Here is a 17,342-nt window from a genome sequence, read left to right on the forward strand (position 1 = left end):
TAGAAGGAGGAGAATAGAACTGTGGAATACCTGGGAAAAGATATTTTAAACAAGAGTATTTTATCCTATAGCCAATATCATGTTCAATAATAAAAATTAAACTAATTATTATTAAAGTAAAAAATGAGGAAAATGATGTATACTGTTACTTTTATTATTACACATTATTTTATAACTGTGGCAAATGACAAAAATGGCGACAAATTTACCTCATCCCTCTATGCATGTCTCCTTGCAATCTTATTTTGCCACTCTCTTCATTAAGAACGTATTACTCCACACTTTTAATTTGGGGTTAGATATGTGCTATTCAGAGTCAGAAAACAATACCCCAAAATAAAGGCCTCAGAAGGAAAAGTTTTTCTCTGATCTCCTCCTGCTCTCCTGTCTCTCAGTACCATTCCTTTCCAAGGCTAGCCATAAAATCTAGAGTCCCTCTTCCCTGGAGTGTGTGATAGAAAACAGGACCGCTTTTCCCCAAAGCCAGCCTGAAAACCTAAAAAATATTACTTTAACTTTCCCTCCACCTGTCTGTGTAAAGACTGGCCTTAAAGAAATTATCTGACTTACCTTGTTTGACCATAGGTCATAAGATCCCCCATTTCAGAGAGGGTCCTTTCCCATACTCACAAGGAAGGAATGCATGCTGAGAGAGGCCAAGAAGAATCTAGATGAACATGCCTTGCTAGATTTTCCTACTCATTGTATTATCATTAGATCATTACCTTTTTGTCTAATCATACTTCTACATGGCTATCCATACTTTGTTGAGCCTAAGCATTAAAAATAAACAATGTCCTCTGCACCTTTGGCTCTTCATTCTGAAAACTCCTGTGCATATGTTAACAATAAATTTGTATGCCTTTTCTCAAATAAATCTGCCTATTGTCAGTGATTTTTAGCAAACATTCTGAGGGTGAAGAAGAAGCTTTCCCTTCATAACCCTTACCACTATTCTTTAGCCAATGGGACTGTAATAAATATGACACAAGCAGAGGTTTGAAAGTGCTAGTACATGAGGCTTGCTCTGTCTTGCTGTTTTCTAAGAATTCTATAAATCCACCACAAAAACCCACTCATTAGTAGGCTAGCCAGGATCATTGTCATGGTCAGGTTATATCTGGATGCCACAGCTAACATGGAGCCAATAGCCACATGTTTGAATGTAGCCATCGTAGGCCCATAGCCCAGCTGGGCCCATTCAGACCAAAACTATTGTTCAGCCAGTTCACAAACCTGTGAAAAATAATAAAATACTTACCGTTTCAAGCCTCTAAATTTTATTTCTTTATGCAGGAGAAACTGATATAAAAATGATAGACAAAGACATTAAAAAATGAAGTAAATATTGCATCTATTAGAAAGGCAGAGATGCAATGATAATTACTTGTATATAATTTGATTCTACATTCAGAAAATCCAAAAAGGTAAATGACCTTACTGCTTACTTGAAGCACCTATATTTACTCTCAGAGCAGACAGGAGGCCATTGTGATAGAATGATATATATCCATTCACAAAAAGAGGAACCCTGTAATAATAATACCACTGCACAGTATGGTAATGAACTTTAAATGGGATAATTTAATGGGCTAATGTATATTGTATCACATATAAATTTTACATGGGATAAAGTATGCATTTAGCTTAGATTTATCTCGAAAGCAAATACTTGAATACAGATTATTTATTTGAGAGGATATATCAGGAATTATACCTGTGGAGATAAAGAAAGTAGTCAAGGAAAAGAAAAGCCAGCAGAGACGGTGTTAATAAGTGAGTTAAAGCTAAAAAAAAATTGGGGTTCAATCTCTTTAGGACTCCTTGAAGCATCATATAGAACTCATCTCAGAATCTCCCTACTAGATGCCAGGAAGTCTGGGGTATTTATCCATAGATGTTCATCCCCCAGTGGTTGACTGCTGCCTTCTGGAGTATCAACTCATGTACATTTCTAAGTTGTGGTTGATTGCAGTGGAGAGAGATCCTTTGGTGACAGAAATAGCTTTAAAGCAGAGAATAAGGGAGTGACAGAGTAATAAGGTGGGATGCTGTTGGCCTCCTAAAAACTCTACTGCAACTGTTGGTGAACTCAATCTGGCTACATGTACATGGAGCAGAATACTAACACCTCCTACAGTATGTGTATATTCTCTAAAGAGTATCTGAAAAACATGTTGTTGAGAAATGGGCTCACTGCTCAAGGCACATAGAAGCCAATAATATGACACTATCTTTTGAGAAATAAAAAAGGCTTTACTGTGAATTAACTGGCAAGGAGACAGGAGGCAATGCTCAAATCTGTCTCTCTGAGCTGAGGTCTAGGGGCAGGTTTTATAGGCAAAGAGTAAATATAGGGGAGATAGGAAGATGCAGCAAGGTGTGATCTGATTTGATCATGCAAGGATGGGCTGATGAGTCCTGGGTTCTTAAATTTGTACACAACAAAACAAGGTTCCCTCAGTTCTCAATTGTCTCCCTGTTTCATGGGCTGAGCACTTAAGTTCTGCCTATCATGGACATTTTTGTTCTGGCTGGCCCCAGTATCATGAATTGGTCACACTCATTTCAACTGGACATGCTCAGGTTATGTTACCTACAACCTGGGGGTTGTTACACTGAAAAACAACTCATCATTCCATTACATTTTGCTGTTGTCAAAGTTGAACCAAAGTTGAACCAGACTGAACTGGTTCTGTGATTACAATTAGATAGTGTGATTTTCTATACTTCCATGGTTTTACTCATTATTATAAGGAGGCTTTTGGTTTGCATCCTCCTTTAATATGTAAAAAATATATGCCTCCTTACTCAATGGTGACCACAGTTTAAGCTGTGAGAAGGTGGATGTGACATAAATCCAGTGGCAGGTGGCAGAGAACTGGCCATTGATTACCTCATATTTTTTACTTTGTGCTCATAGGGTCATGAAATAATAGAGAGGACCAAAAAAGATCTACCTCAAAATATCATACATAATATATTGACATTATAATGCCAATTAACATCATGGAAAAACTTTTTATACTGGATAAGCTTTGACAATAACTTCCCAGTTCAGTTTTCCCTCCACTCTCTCCCTAACAATACACATTTCATAAGATGTCAACACAGAGTAGAAAGATGAGTTTGTCAATTTGCCCTTTACCGACACTTTATAGAAAAATATTTTCAGAGGTATTATCAAAAATTTTTAACTTTTTATAGATTCTTAGCATGTTGTGCTCTATGGTATCAACCTATGAACATAAATATTTTATAGGTAGATCAAATTTCTGTCATTACAATGGCACCAAAACTTCACTTGAACTAGACCACATGTCTAGCATTAATAGCTCAGATAAACCTCAAAAGGCAGAAAGCTTTCAAATTAATGGTAGAGAATATGGGTTAAAAATGTTCTAAGACAAGAGAGACACAGATTTACATTTGATTGTTCCAGTTGGAACAACTGGAACTATCCCAACTATCCCTCTGACCTTCTAGCATGCCATTCCCTTTTCATGCTGCCGTCAGACTGGCCACTATAATGGGTTTGCTTTTGGGTTTGGTTTGGGTTTGGGGTTTGGGCTTTTTTGTTTGTTTGTTTTTTAGGTGGTTGCTGTTTTAATATGCCAAGCTTATATTCAGCATAGAGATGTTTTATCTGCCTGGTCTTCTTCACGTGCCTCATTTCTCTGGTGTCAGCTCAGATGGTACCTGTTCAAAGATGCTGTCCATCACCACTCTAAAATTGTTCTCTACACTTTCTAGACTAAGCTATTATGTTACCCTATATTTTTTCCATATTTTTATCTCTTTGTAAAACTGTATTAATTTTTATTCATTAATTATATTCCTGCACTTCCCTAGTATAAATTGCACATGAGCAGGAAACTTGGATGTCACATTGACAAATTTTGTCTGACCATGGATAATACTTTAAGATCCTATATATGGTAAGGATGCATCAGGAACTCAAACTCCAGCAGTCAGACTCCAGAGCCCTGGTGCAGCAATGTGGTAAGAAGTTTAATGTTACTGTAATGAAGCCAAAAGAGTAGTGTCAAAGACAGGAGGTAGAATGATCTTTCCAGAGTCACCTTCTTTAATCAGCAAGCCCAGTATCCCTTTTCCAAATTTCTTTTAGATGTTCTTTGCCACAAATGATAGCTCTCCTTCTGATTACCATCAAGTGAAAGGGGAGGATTCCAGGTGTAAAAGAAAACATGTGGGCCGGGCGCTGTGGCTCACGCCTGTAATCCTAGCTCTTGGGAGGCCGAGGCGGGCGGATTGCTCAAGGTCAGGAGTTCAAAACCAGCCTGAGCAAGAGCGAGACCCCGTCTCTACTATAAATAGAAAGAAATTAATTGGCCAACTGATATATATATATAAAAAATTAGCCGGGCATGGTGGCGCATGCCTGTAGTCCCAGCTACTCGGGAGGCTGAGGCAGGAGGATCGCTTGAGCCCAGGAGTTTGAGGTTGCTGTGAGCTAGGCTGATGCCACGGCACTCACTCTAGCCTGGACAACAAAGTGAGACTCTGTCTCAAAAAAAAAAAAAAAAAAAAAAAAAAAAAAAAAAGAAAACATGTGACATGCATAATGATTATGCCCAAAAGAACTGAACCTGGATGGATTTTGATAGGAAAGAGGCCACTTTGACCAAATTTGATCTAAGGAACGAAAGTTTTGGCTGTGCAAGTATTCTGAAATTGTCCTCTCCCCCTGCTTGTAATAGTCTCTGGAAATATATTACCTCCTAAAGGAGTGTTTCTTTCTTGGTGATATCAGTCTCTCATGGTTGTGTGATAAGTAAATAAATTGGCAGGATTAACTGGAGGTGCCATAAATGAGAAGGTGTGAGCAGCATCTGTGTGTGGAAGTGTTAAGGGGAAGTGGGCGAGAAGGGGGTGGGGTGCAAGTGAAATTGAGCCAGCTCTTTCAGCTGTTCTGAAGTGGTTTTCTCAAACAGAGCTGTGATTCAGCAGGTACACCACACCCCTCCTTGACATTTGTGCCTGCAAAACTGTGAATATGAGGTATTCATAAGAAAATCAGCAGCTGCTTTCATATATACATAACAAAAAATACTGCTGGGCTTTTTCTCCTTATAAATCCAGAAAGAATTGACTTGTGTCGGTGCTTTGAGTGGTGAAAACGGAAGTGTCTTGAGATGAGTAGCCTTGACTGTAAATAACATTACAACAACTTTGAGACCACATCTGCGAAGTGTCAGTATACTTACAAAGAAATTGTAATTCTCATGCATCATTGCTGGGAATATAAATAGATAAAAAACATTTGGAGTGCCATTTGACATAGCTACTAAATTGAAAATGCATCATCTCTTTGACCAAGGATTTGTCTCTTGAGAATTTAATCTGTGAATTATATTAATATAAATATGTGTATGAATATGGCCCTTGCAATATTGTTTGCATTCACAAAGAACTGAAAACAACTTGAATGACAATTAATCTATGTTACTTTTGTAAAATGTGAATATTATTCAGCCAGTGAGAATAGGAAAGTATAGACATGTATGTGCTGATGTGAGAAGATACCAGAGAAACTTGAGAAATTTGCAATGCTCTGACTATAGTAAGATTCCAAGTTTTTTATGGAAACATGGGCAGAATTTTTATTGTTATTTATTCTGAAACAGTACAGAATTGCCCACATAAGAAGCAGCTGGGGTTTTTTTTATTCTTTTCTTTTTTTTTTCCAGATAATTCTTTCTTGTGACTTATGGTTTGAGACTCATATTTATTTATTTATTTTCAGCATATTCTGGGTGTACAAATATTTAGGTTACATATATTGCCTTTGGCCCATCTGAGCCAGAGCTTCAAGCGTGTCCATCCCCCAGATGATGTGCACTGCACCCATTAGGTGAGAATATACCTAACCCCTCCTCTCCCTCCCACCTGCCCAACACCCAAAGAACATTACTTCTATATGTGCACACTACGTGTTGATCACTTGACACCAATTTGATGGTGAGTACATGTAGTGCTTGTTTTTCCATTCTTGGGATACTTCACTTAGTAGAATGGGCTCCAGCTCTATCCAGGATAATACAAGCTGTGCTAGATCACCATTGTTTTGTAGCAACTCTCCTTATGTCTATTAACATCGAGTCCGGGATTTCCCTCTGGAGTGCTTTTACTTCTCTTTATTCCTCCCCAACTTCAGGTTCTAAGAATACTTGGGCTAATTTGTTCTGAAGTGTTGCTTGAGTATCTGATCTTCAGAATGAGTGAAGATATGAGCTCTTTTACTTCACTACCACCACGTTAAGGCTGTGCAGTTCCACAGGCGAAGCTTGTCTGTAACAACTGTGCACACATGCTTGTCGGAGATCTCCTGTGGCCTCGAGTTTTTCATGAGAGCCAATTTCTCTTCCTCAACAAGCTGAACTTCCCCAAATTGCAGTTATTATCGTCTAACTCATTTCTTTTAAATTCATCACAAGTTTCCTAGGTAAAAGCTGAAACGCAGAAGGGTGTGTTGGTACACGTTCGAATTTGCCATCTTGTAGACCTGGAAACCCGATCTTTGTTTTCCAAGACTACTTAAATGGTGGGACAGCTTTTCAAAGTGTGAGAACTCTTGTTATACCCTACTTCCTTGGGCAATCAGACTATTCACTCTACATCCAGATACTACTGCTTGTGATTATAAAGTGATGATCTGTTTATCTAATACAGTGAAATAGCTGGTACTTCTCTTGCCAAATAAGGATAAAAAATAAATTTAAACTCTGGCAGGCAGTTGTTTTTTTTTTTTTTTTTTTGTGGTGAGGAATACAGCTATATGTGTAAAGGAAAGATTTATAAATATGCATATATATATGTGTGTAAATATATGTGCTTGTTTTTGCAAGGAAAGTGACAAGAGGGATATACAAAAAAACAGTTTATAGTGGCTCTTCTGGGAGGTTGGAATACTTCTACTTTCCATTTTTAGCTCCAGTACTCTTTCTTTTATTTTTGATGTCATTATGTTATATAATTTTATCATTATAATTTAAAATAGAGGGGTTTGTTTGCTGTTTTTCCTCATTTTAACTAAAAAGAGAAGGACAAAAAAGAAAGAAGAGGACTTCCCTCGCCGAAATTCCCAGACATTTGCGCTTAATTACCGGCAGAGTTGACTCTGTGCTTCCTACTTGCAAATCAGCTTGCTCAGAGTTCTAAGGAAGCTCCCTTGAATTTGATTTGATGTCAAAACCAATCATAGTAAGCCTTGCATTTAGATGGTGATTTTAGTTTTGTAAAACATGATCAAAGATATAATACACACGCACATACCCTCACACACACTCACCCCACTGAACAATAGCACAGCACTCATTATTTCCTCATTTTTCAGATAAAGCAATAAATCTAGAGAATTTAACACTGTATTGTAGGTGGACTTAGAACATCCATTCCTCATGAGGGTGAAATGAAAGGTGACTATATCAGGCAATGAGAATAATTTAACAAATATGCTATTGATATCACTTGAGGCCCTACATAATCCAGGAGGATTTGCTGGGACTCAAAACATTTGGAGAGCTGCCTTTAATGAAATACCATTCAGAGTCTGAGACACTTTTATAATACGCTAAAATGAATTAAATCTTCATCTTTGGGAGTGGATTTGCTATTTGGCAATAGCTAAGTCATTCCAGCCATGCCTATGGATAAATTGGCCAATCACAGTAAAACAAAAAATAATTTGAAAAATAAAGTGCATGTGTGCATAAATGACCTCTGTCCTTTTATAATAAATCAGCCACAGTGATTCCAAAATCTGCGTGAGGAATGAAATATTTTTGGCTTCAGGCTTCAGGTGTGATGTGACTCCAGGAGCACTCCAAGTGAAGCTGGAATGCTTCTATTTAAGGATGACTGGCTAAGTATCCTTTTTTTTTTTTTTTTTTTTTTACTCTGGCACATATTAATGCGGGATTCTAGTGAAGGAGAGCTCTCTGCTTTGATGCATAAATCAGGAAACTGCAAGAAATTTGCATTGCCAGAAACTTTCCAACCTGAAGTCAGAACTTTCATATCATTAAATTGATACACTGATACTTGTTTTGATTAAAGCACCAGCTAACTCATAACAGCATCTGTACTCACTGATATAACTCAAACAAGCATAATGAATGCCTATCTTTTAATTTTTTATGAAAAGGCTTCATAATATATAATTAAGATGTTTTTTACATGTTCTACTGATGAGCCATCTGCAGGTATGACATTTAGCATCTGTACTTAAAAGTAGCCACCTGTTACAGTCTGGTTATCCTGCCTGTGAATCATTTTGGATAAATGGAAGTTGGTATTGTTTGGATTCAGGGTTCCTTATGAATCTATCATCTTCTTGACGTTTATTATTTTATTGCAGGCTATCTTTCAGGGGTTTTAAAGTTGAATCCATTGAAAAGTCTAGTCAAATGCATTTGTTTTCAAGCACAAAAACTCTTAGTAAATGTATAGGAAAAGATTTTTCAGAGGTCCTAAACTCACTCTTTCCTTTCTCTTCTTCCTTTAGCAAAGTCAGATCCTGTCTACCTCCAAGTGATCATAATTCTTTAACTGCTGTTTGAGTCATTAATTTCAAAACTACCTCTCAGATTCTTTCTTCACTTTGAAGTGTAAAAAACTGTGATATTCAAGGTGATTTGCATGAGATCAGTAAAGAGATCAAAATTTTACACTAAAGGGAAAAGTTACTAATATTAGAGGATTTTTGAGAACGAACTGAGATGACAGTTGCAGAAATAGTTAGGGCCCTCTGGGGATATCAGGATAGTTCTAGAATTTGTAAATTGCAGGGCATAGGCAGTCAGCTGTTCTGCCTTCACTTGAGCATAGTCTCACTTTTCAATTGAGAGGCGCAAATGTGAATCTTGCTGAGTCTAACTACCTCACACATTGTGGTGATAAAGTGCTGTAGAGGCTAGTAATAATAATAATATCTACCTAATAGTGTTTATTTGCCATCTACAAAGAAACTAGAAGAGCACATGACACATAGCAGCCTCTCAAACATTTCAAGTAAATTGCAGTAAAACAAATTCTTTTAACAAGTTGTACATTATACATGAGACATAAAACAAGCCCTAAGATTATATGCTAGACTTCTGCATAGGTTCTTTCCTGGCCATTATGGCAGTATCAACTCACCCTATAGTCTGAACTTTAGTATGACATACTCACTGTTTTCCCATTATGGAGCATATAACATTTTTGTTGTCATTTAAGTGCCGGTGCCTTGCAATTAGATAAAAAGTTCTGGGAAGGGTCCTTGTGAGATATGCATGTCACACACATATATTGAAGCATCTTACTTGAGATTAAGTTTCTAAAGTAATCATGTAGGAGACAATAACATAGAGATAAAATTAACCCTGAAAGAAATGCTTCGATTGAGTACCAGTTGAAGAAGCTGGCTTATGTCTAGGGGCCATGTTTGATATGAAAATTATAAAATGATATTCAGCAGGATAAGATGATCACACTATAAAGGCCCTTGAGAATAGAGAACAATTTAGGAAGAGCTGATTTATGTCTTCATCTCCCCCAGACTCTGAGACAAATGCTTATTGAATACAAAGATGTATGAATTTACCTGTACTGTTTAAATCCCTTTCTCTCTCTCTCTGATTGTACATATAATTTAAATTATTCTGTGATACAGATCTACTATATTAAAAAATATATATGGGTATATGTCGCTTAAAGATGGGGATATGTTCTGAGAAATGTATCATTAGCTGATTTCATTGTTGTGCAAACATGCTAGAGTATACTTGCACAAACCTAGATGGCTTAGCTTACTACACACCTAGGCTATATAGGGTATAGCCTATTGCTTCTAGGCTACAAACCTGTACAACATGTTACTGTACTGAGTTCTGTAGGCAATTGTAACACATTGGTATTTGTGTATCAAAACATATCTAAACATAGAAAAGGTACAGTAAAAATATGGTATAAAAGATTTTAAAATGGCATACCTGTATAGGATACTTAACATGAATCAAGCTTGCAGTACTGGAAGTGCTCTGGTTGAGTGGGTGAGTGGTGAGTGAATGTGAAGGCCTAGGACATTACTGTATGTATTACTGTAGACTCTGTAAACACTGTACCCTTAGGCTACACTACATTTATAAAAAAATGTTTTTCCTTTTATGATAACTGCAGTTTGCTGTAACATTGTCACTTTGTAAAATTTTTAATTTTTTAACTTTTTGACTCTTGTGATAAGAGTTTAAAACACTAACGTTATACAGTTGTACAAAAATAGTTTCTTTCCTTGTATTCTTATTCTATAACCTTTTTTCGACTTATAAAATTTATTTATTTACTTTTTAAGCTTTTGTTAAAAACTAAGACATGAACACACACATTATCCCAGACCTACACAGGGTCAGGATCATCAATATTACTGTCTTCCACCTGTACATCTTGTCCCATTGGAAAGTCTTAAAGGGCAATATGATAACAATGCTTTCTTCTGGACTATCTCCTAAAGGACCTGCCTGAGGCTGTTAACTATTTTTTAATAAGTAGAAGGAGCATACTCTAAAATAACAATAAAAAGCATAGTACAGTAAATACATAAAGCAGTAACAGTTGTTTATTATCACGATCAAGTGTTATGTACTGTGCTATACTTTTACATGTCTGGCAGCACAGGTTTGTTTACACCTGCATCACCACACACTTGTGAGTGATACATGGCACTGTGACTTTATGATGGCAATGAAGTCACTAGATGACAAGAATTATTCAGCTCTATCATAATCTTATGGGACCACCTTCATATATGCAGTCTATTGTCTGAAATGTTGTTATGTGATACATGACTATATCTAACTTCATCATATCTATTCAATTATTTGTGATTGTTTTAAGTGATTTTTTTATCTTTGCAGGCTATGTAGCATAGTGCATGGCAACTTGTAGATACCCAAGCTATATTTATCAAATCATTTACATAATTTGTCAAATTATTCATCTGATGGAAAATAAAACTTATTGAGAAATTGAACATGATATGGAGGGCAGACTGTATTTATTGAAAAAAATCTGCATATAAGTGGACTTGCGCAGTACAAATGCATGCTGTTCAAGGGTCAACTATATATATAGTTAACATATATATTATATAGAATATATGTTATATAATTAAACATATAGTTATTATTATAGTTAACATAGTAGGTTAACAGTAATTTACAGTTACACATGTAGCAGGTTGTAGTTTTGTATATATGATATATATATATATGCTTTTTATAGATTATTTAGTTCAGTTTTGTTTATGCACACACACATATACATATGCTGGTTGAGGTGGGGTTCTAGATATCACCTACTTATTCAGTGGTTTTTTGGAAGGACTCACATGACTCAACCTGTAGTTGTACTTATTGCTAAGGTTTATTACAATGAAAGGAAACACAACATGATTTTCCCTTGCTAAACACACAGGTAGAAGCTGGAGAAATCCATGAACAGGGTTCTAACTTTCCTTCCCTCCACTGATAAAGCACAGTGAGTAAGCCTCTTTCTCCAGCAGTAAAAAAAAAAAAAAAAAAAAAAAAATACAGTATTCATTCCTTACTTTGGTTGCATCTTGTGGTAGGCTACCAGAATTAAAACAAGTGGTTGAAGATGGCGGACGAGAAACATTGCCAGACAGAGTGTCTCTGCAGAAAAGACAGATTCTAGCAGAAATTAGAAAAAAGAAGCAAGAAGACGAGCATACAGCGGACAAGGGCCAAAAGAAGGGGTACCTGAGACCCTGGGAGACTCCACGGGAGGAGGTTGCGAAGGAGAACTGGAAGCTGAGACCACTGGAGCAGCCTGGAAACCAGCGGCAAGGGTAGGTGGATCAGTCACCTTTCCCTTCCCCTGCACCTGGGACTTCTGGTGGGCTCCCCAGCGGGTGGAGAGACCTATGGACACCAGCCCAGAGATGGCCGCCACCAGCGAGTGGTAATCCTATAGCGCAGGTGGCACCAGGCTCCCAAATCCTATGGGGCACCTCCGTGTGCACAGACCCGAGCTGCAAAGCAGACGCCATATTGCCTCCTTCTCCCCTCTACTGACCCTACCTGTGGCTGCCCAAGAGACAATATAGCCACCAGCCGGAGGCACCTCCAGGGAACGGGACCTTCCCTTTGGGAACCCACAGTTGACTAAGGGGAACTCAGACTGTGAGCTCCCTACCCTCCAGCCCTCCCAGGTGCTGCTGGCACGGTGATCCCAGGAGAATGGTGCACACCCTGAGGCTGAGAGACATAAACCCAGCTTGAGCTCCCTGTGAATTGGGACCGACACTCCTCTCCCTGGTGGGGATATAGTTTGAACTCTGGGACCCAGAGGTCAGACCTACAGGCGAGATCCCATGCACCAAGGTCTCAGATTGCCTTGGGCACAGAAGGGATATACATGAACAGCCTAATGAGGTGTGTGTGTCTTCAGGGGCAGATCAGTGTCCTAGAGGGCAACCCTCCTCCAAAAAGGAGGCCATGCGCCCAGCCCAGGTGGCGTTCCTGCGCAGGGAACCTCCCCACCAGCATCACAGTCCGGGGAGGCCTGGTGGCGTGTGGTCTGGCCTGCTGGCAGAGGCCCAGGAGTAGCTGCGGAGTTGGGGAAGATGGAAAGAAGCCAGGCCCACTCCAGACCTCGGGTCTCAAACAGTCCCACCCCCACACACAGATTTTCTGATTGAGCGGGGCCATTCCAGCCCCTCCCTGACAGCTTTTTCTGGAAGCAGAGAACAGAACTTTGACCCCTCCTGAGGGCATTGGTGGTGCCTGAGGGCAGGCTTACCAAACCCAGCTCTGCCCAGACTCTCTACTAGACCAGCCCTCACTGAGGGGGAGAAAAGGACACACCTAGAAGTCCCAGGGACCCACTGACCACCTGAGGCACTAGAGTGCCTCTCTACAGGAACAAGAGCTGATAACAGGACACAAAACAATAGCGTAGACTGTTCCTCCAAGCAAGCACCATCTACTGACAGGGAGGACATCCTGCACAACCTTTTCATGGCACCTACTGACTCATTATACAGGGAGTGGTCAAATCTCACCCACAGACACCACCTACCAGCTCAGAAACTAAACAAGGTGTGTGAATACCCAAACAAAAATCTAAAGAAAAGAAACAACAACTGATTGACATGAGAAGAAATCAGCGAAGGAACTCAGGAAATATGAAGAACCAAATGGAAAACACACCCCCAACGAGGAGCACCAGCCCCCTAGAAATGGACACCAACCAAAATCAGGCAACCAATATGACAGAAGAGGAATTTCATATGTGGATCATAAGAAAACTCACCGACCTGCAAGAACAACTCAATAACCAACACAAAGAAACCACAAAAAGCCTTCAGGACCTAGACCAAAAGTTCACTAAAGAAATAGACACAATGAAGAAAAGTTTATCCGAACTCATGGAAATGAAGAATCAATTCAGGGAACTACAAAATACAGTTGAAAGACTCAAGAACAGGGTAGATCAAACAGAAGAAAGAATTTCAGAGATTGAAGATAACACCCTCAAACTAAATAAAATAGTCACAGAGATAGAGCAGAGAAACAAGAGAAAAGAGCAAAGCCTACAAGAGATGTGGGATTCTGTGAAGAAACCTAATGTGAGGGTCATAGGCTTACCAGAAGGAGAAGAATACAACACTCAAGGGTTGGACAAGCTATTTGAAGATATAATAGAGGAAACTTTCCCAGGCCTTGCTCAAAATCTTGATATACAAGTTCAAGAAGGTCAGAGGACCCCTGGGAGATTCAATGCAAACAGGAAGATGCCAGGACATGGAGTCATCAGACTGACCAAAATATCAGCTAAAGAGGCCCTTCTAAGAGCTATAAGATGAAAGAAGCAATTAACATACAAGGGAAAGCCAATTCGAATAACACTAGACTTCTCTAAATAGACTTTACAAGCAAGGAGAGACTGGGGCCCCATTCTCACTCTTCTGAAACAAAACAATGCCCAGCCTAGAATCTTATTCCCTGAAAAACTAAGCTTCATATATGAAGAGAAATAAAGACATTCTCAGACAAGCAAAGTCTCAGAGAATTCACCAAGACAAGACCAGCCCTACAAGAAGTACTCAAAACAGTGTTACGCACGGAACACCATAATAAAAACTCACGAATATAAAAACAACCAAAACCCAAAGATTAAAGACCAGATAATACAATGGCTCAAGAGAAAATCAAAGCAACAACATCCAACCCAATAGAAAGAACAATAATCTACCTTACCTATCAGTTCTCTCAATAAATGTGAATGGCTTAAACTCTCCACTCAAGAGACATAGGCTGGCTGAATGGATAAGAAAATACAGGCCAAGTATCTGCTGTCTTCAGGAAACACATCTAACATGCAAGGATGCATATAGAATAAAAGTAAAAAGGTGGAGATCAGTATTCCAGGCAAGTGGAAGCCAAAAGAAGGCTGGCGTGGCAATTCTAATTTCAGACGATTTAGTTTTTAAACCAACAAAAGTAATGAAAGACAAAGAGGTCATTATATAATGGTGAAGGGCACAGTTCAACAAGAAGAGATAACAATTTTAAATATATATGCACCCAACTTAGGTGCACCCAGTTTCATAAAGCAAACCTTACTGGATCTAAGCAATTGGATTAATAGCAACTCCATAATCACCGGAGATTTGAAGACCCCACTGACAGCACAAGACAGATCCTCCAAACAGAAAATTAACAAAGAAATAATGGACTTAAACAAAACTCCGGAACAATTGGGTCTGACTGACATTTACAGGACATTCTACCCAAAATCCACTGAATATACATTCTTCTCATCAGCTCACAGGACATTCTCTAAGATTGACCATATCTTAGAACACAAAGTAAACCTCAAGAAATTTAAAAAAATAGAAATCATACCATGTATCTTCTCAGATCACAGTGGAATAAAAGTAGAAATTAACTGTAACAGAAACTCACATTTCTACACAAAAATGTGGAAATTAAACAACCTCCTACTAAATGATTACTTCATAAATGAAGAAATCAAGATGGAAATAAAAAAATTCTATTTAGAAAACGACAATGGAGAGACAAGTTATCAAATCCTCTGGGACATAGCTAAAGAAGTTCTGAGAGGAATGTTTATCTCCATAAATGCCTATTACCAAAAGTCAAAAAGATCACAAATAGAAAATCTAACGAAATGACTCAAAGAGCTGGAAAAACAAGAACAGACCAACCCCAAACCCAGCAGAAGAAGTGAAACCAACAAGATCAAATCAGAACTAAACGAAATTGAAAACAGGGAAGCTATTCAGGAGATTAATAAAACAAAAAGTTGGTTCTTTGAAAAAATAAACAAAATTGACACACCATTGGCTAAGCTAATGAAAAGCAGAAAAGAGAAATCTCTAATAAGCTCCATCAGAATAAAAAAGGAGATATCACAACTGATCCCAAAGAGATACAAGATACAATTTATGAAAACTGGATAGCCACCTGTAGAAGGCTAAAACAGGACCCACACCCACACCTCTCACAAAAATCAACTCACGCTGGATAACAGACTTAAACCTAAGTATGAAACTATTAGAATTCTAGAGGAAAAAGTTGGAAACACTCTCCTAGACATCGGCCTAGTAAAGAGTTTATGAAGAAGTCCCCAAAGGCAATCACAGCAGCAACAAAAATAAATAAATGGGACATGATCAAACTACAAAGCTTTTGCACAGCCAAAGAAATAGCCATGAAAGTAAACAGACAACCTACAGAATGCGAAAAAATTTTTGCATCCTACACATTCAATAAGGGGCTGATAACTAGAATATACTTAGAACTCATGAAAATCAGCAAGAAAAAATCAAATAACCCTATTAAAAAGTGGGCAAAGGACTTGAACAGAAACTTTTCTAAAGAAGACAGAAGAATGGCCAACAACCATATGAAAAAATGCTCAACATCTCTAATCATCAGGGAAATGCAAATCAAAACCACAATGAGATCTCACTTAACTCCAGTGAGAATGGCCTTTATCAAAAAGTCTCCAAACAATAAATGCTGGCATGGATGTGGAGAGAGTGGAACACTCCTACACTGCTGGTGGGACTGCAAACTAGTTCAACCTCTGTGGAAAGCAATATGGAGATACCTTAAAGTGATACAAGTGAATCTACCATTTGATCCAGCAATCTCATTGCTGGGCATCTACCCCAAAGATCCAATGATACTCTACAAAAAAGACACCTGCACTCGAATGTTTATAGCAGCACAATTCATAATTGCAAGGCTGTGGAAACAGCCCATGTGCCCATCAATCCAAGAATGGATTAATAAAATGTGGTATATGTATACCATGGAGTACTATTCAGCTCTAAGAAACAATGGTGATATAGCACATCTTATATTTTCCTGGTTAGAGCTGGAACCCACACTATTAAGTGAAGTTTCCCAAGAATGGGAAGCATTGGGAAAAAAAGCACCACATATACTCACCAGCAAACTGGTATTAACTGAGCAGCACCTAAGTGGATACATAGGTACTACAGTAATAAGGTATTGGGCAGGTGAGAGGGGGGAGGGGTGCGGGTATATACATATATAATGAGTGAGATGTGCACCATCTGGGGGATGGTCGTGCTGGAGACTCAGACTTGTGTGGGTAGGGGGGAATGGGCATTTATTGAAACCTTAAAATCTGTACCCCCATAATATGCCAAAATAAAAAAAATAATAAAAAATAAAATAAAATAAAACAAGTGGTCTTTTTTCTTTAGTCAATTTAGGAATCAGCAGCCACAGTAGAATATATGCAAGGCACACATCTTGTCAATTTTATACCCCCAAATTTCCAATGGTATTATAATATTTGAAGTCTATAATAAAATGCAAATACATTGGGTGCAGAATACTAAAATATTTAGTACTTAAGAAATTATCTCACTATCTTTTCGAACATGATATTTATTGGATATTTAATGGTTATATAAGACTTTCAGAAGTATAGAAATATATTAATGATAAATGAGATCTTATATATTCACTTGGTTTGAAGAGTATACAATGTTAGTCTCTGTAACAACAGGGCAGAGATAAACTATTACCATAAATGACAGATGACATTGTAAAATTAATCAGTATTTGTGAAAAAGGGTCCATCAAAAAAGGATAAGAGAACATCCACTTCTTCTCATGAAAATATAACTTCTATGGGACTTCCTATCCCATTACAAACAAAAAGAACTGTTGACTCGCTTGGGGGGAGGAATGAAAGTACACACTCTTATAAACTGTTATATGTAAAGTAGTATAATATTATTTAAAAGTAGCCTA

The sequence above is a fragment of the Microcebus murinus genome, chromosome 3 (genome assembly GCF_040939455.1).
Source record: "Microcebus murinus isolate Inina chromosome 3, M.murinus_Inina_mat1.0, whole genome shotgun sequence".
Lineage (NCBI taxonomy): Eukaryota > Metazoa > Chordata > Mammalia > Primates > Cheirogaleidae > Microcebus > Microcebus murinus.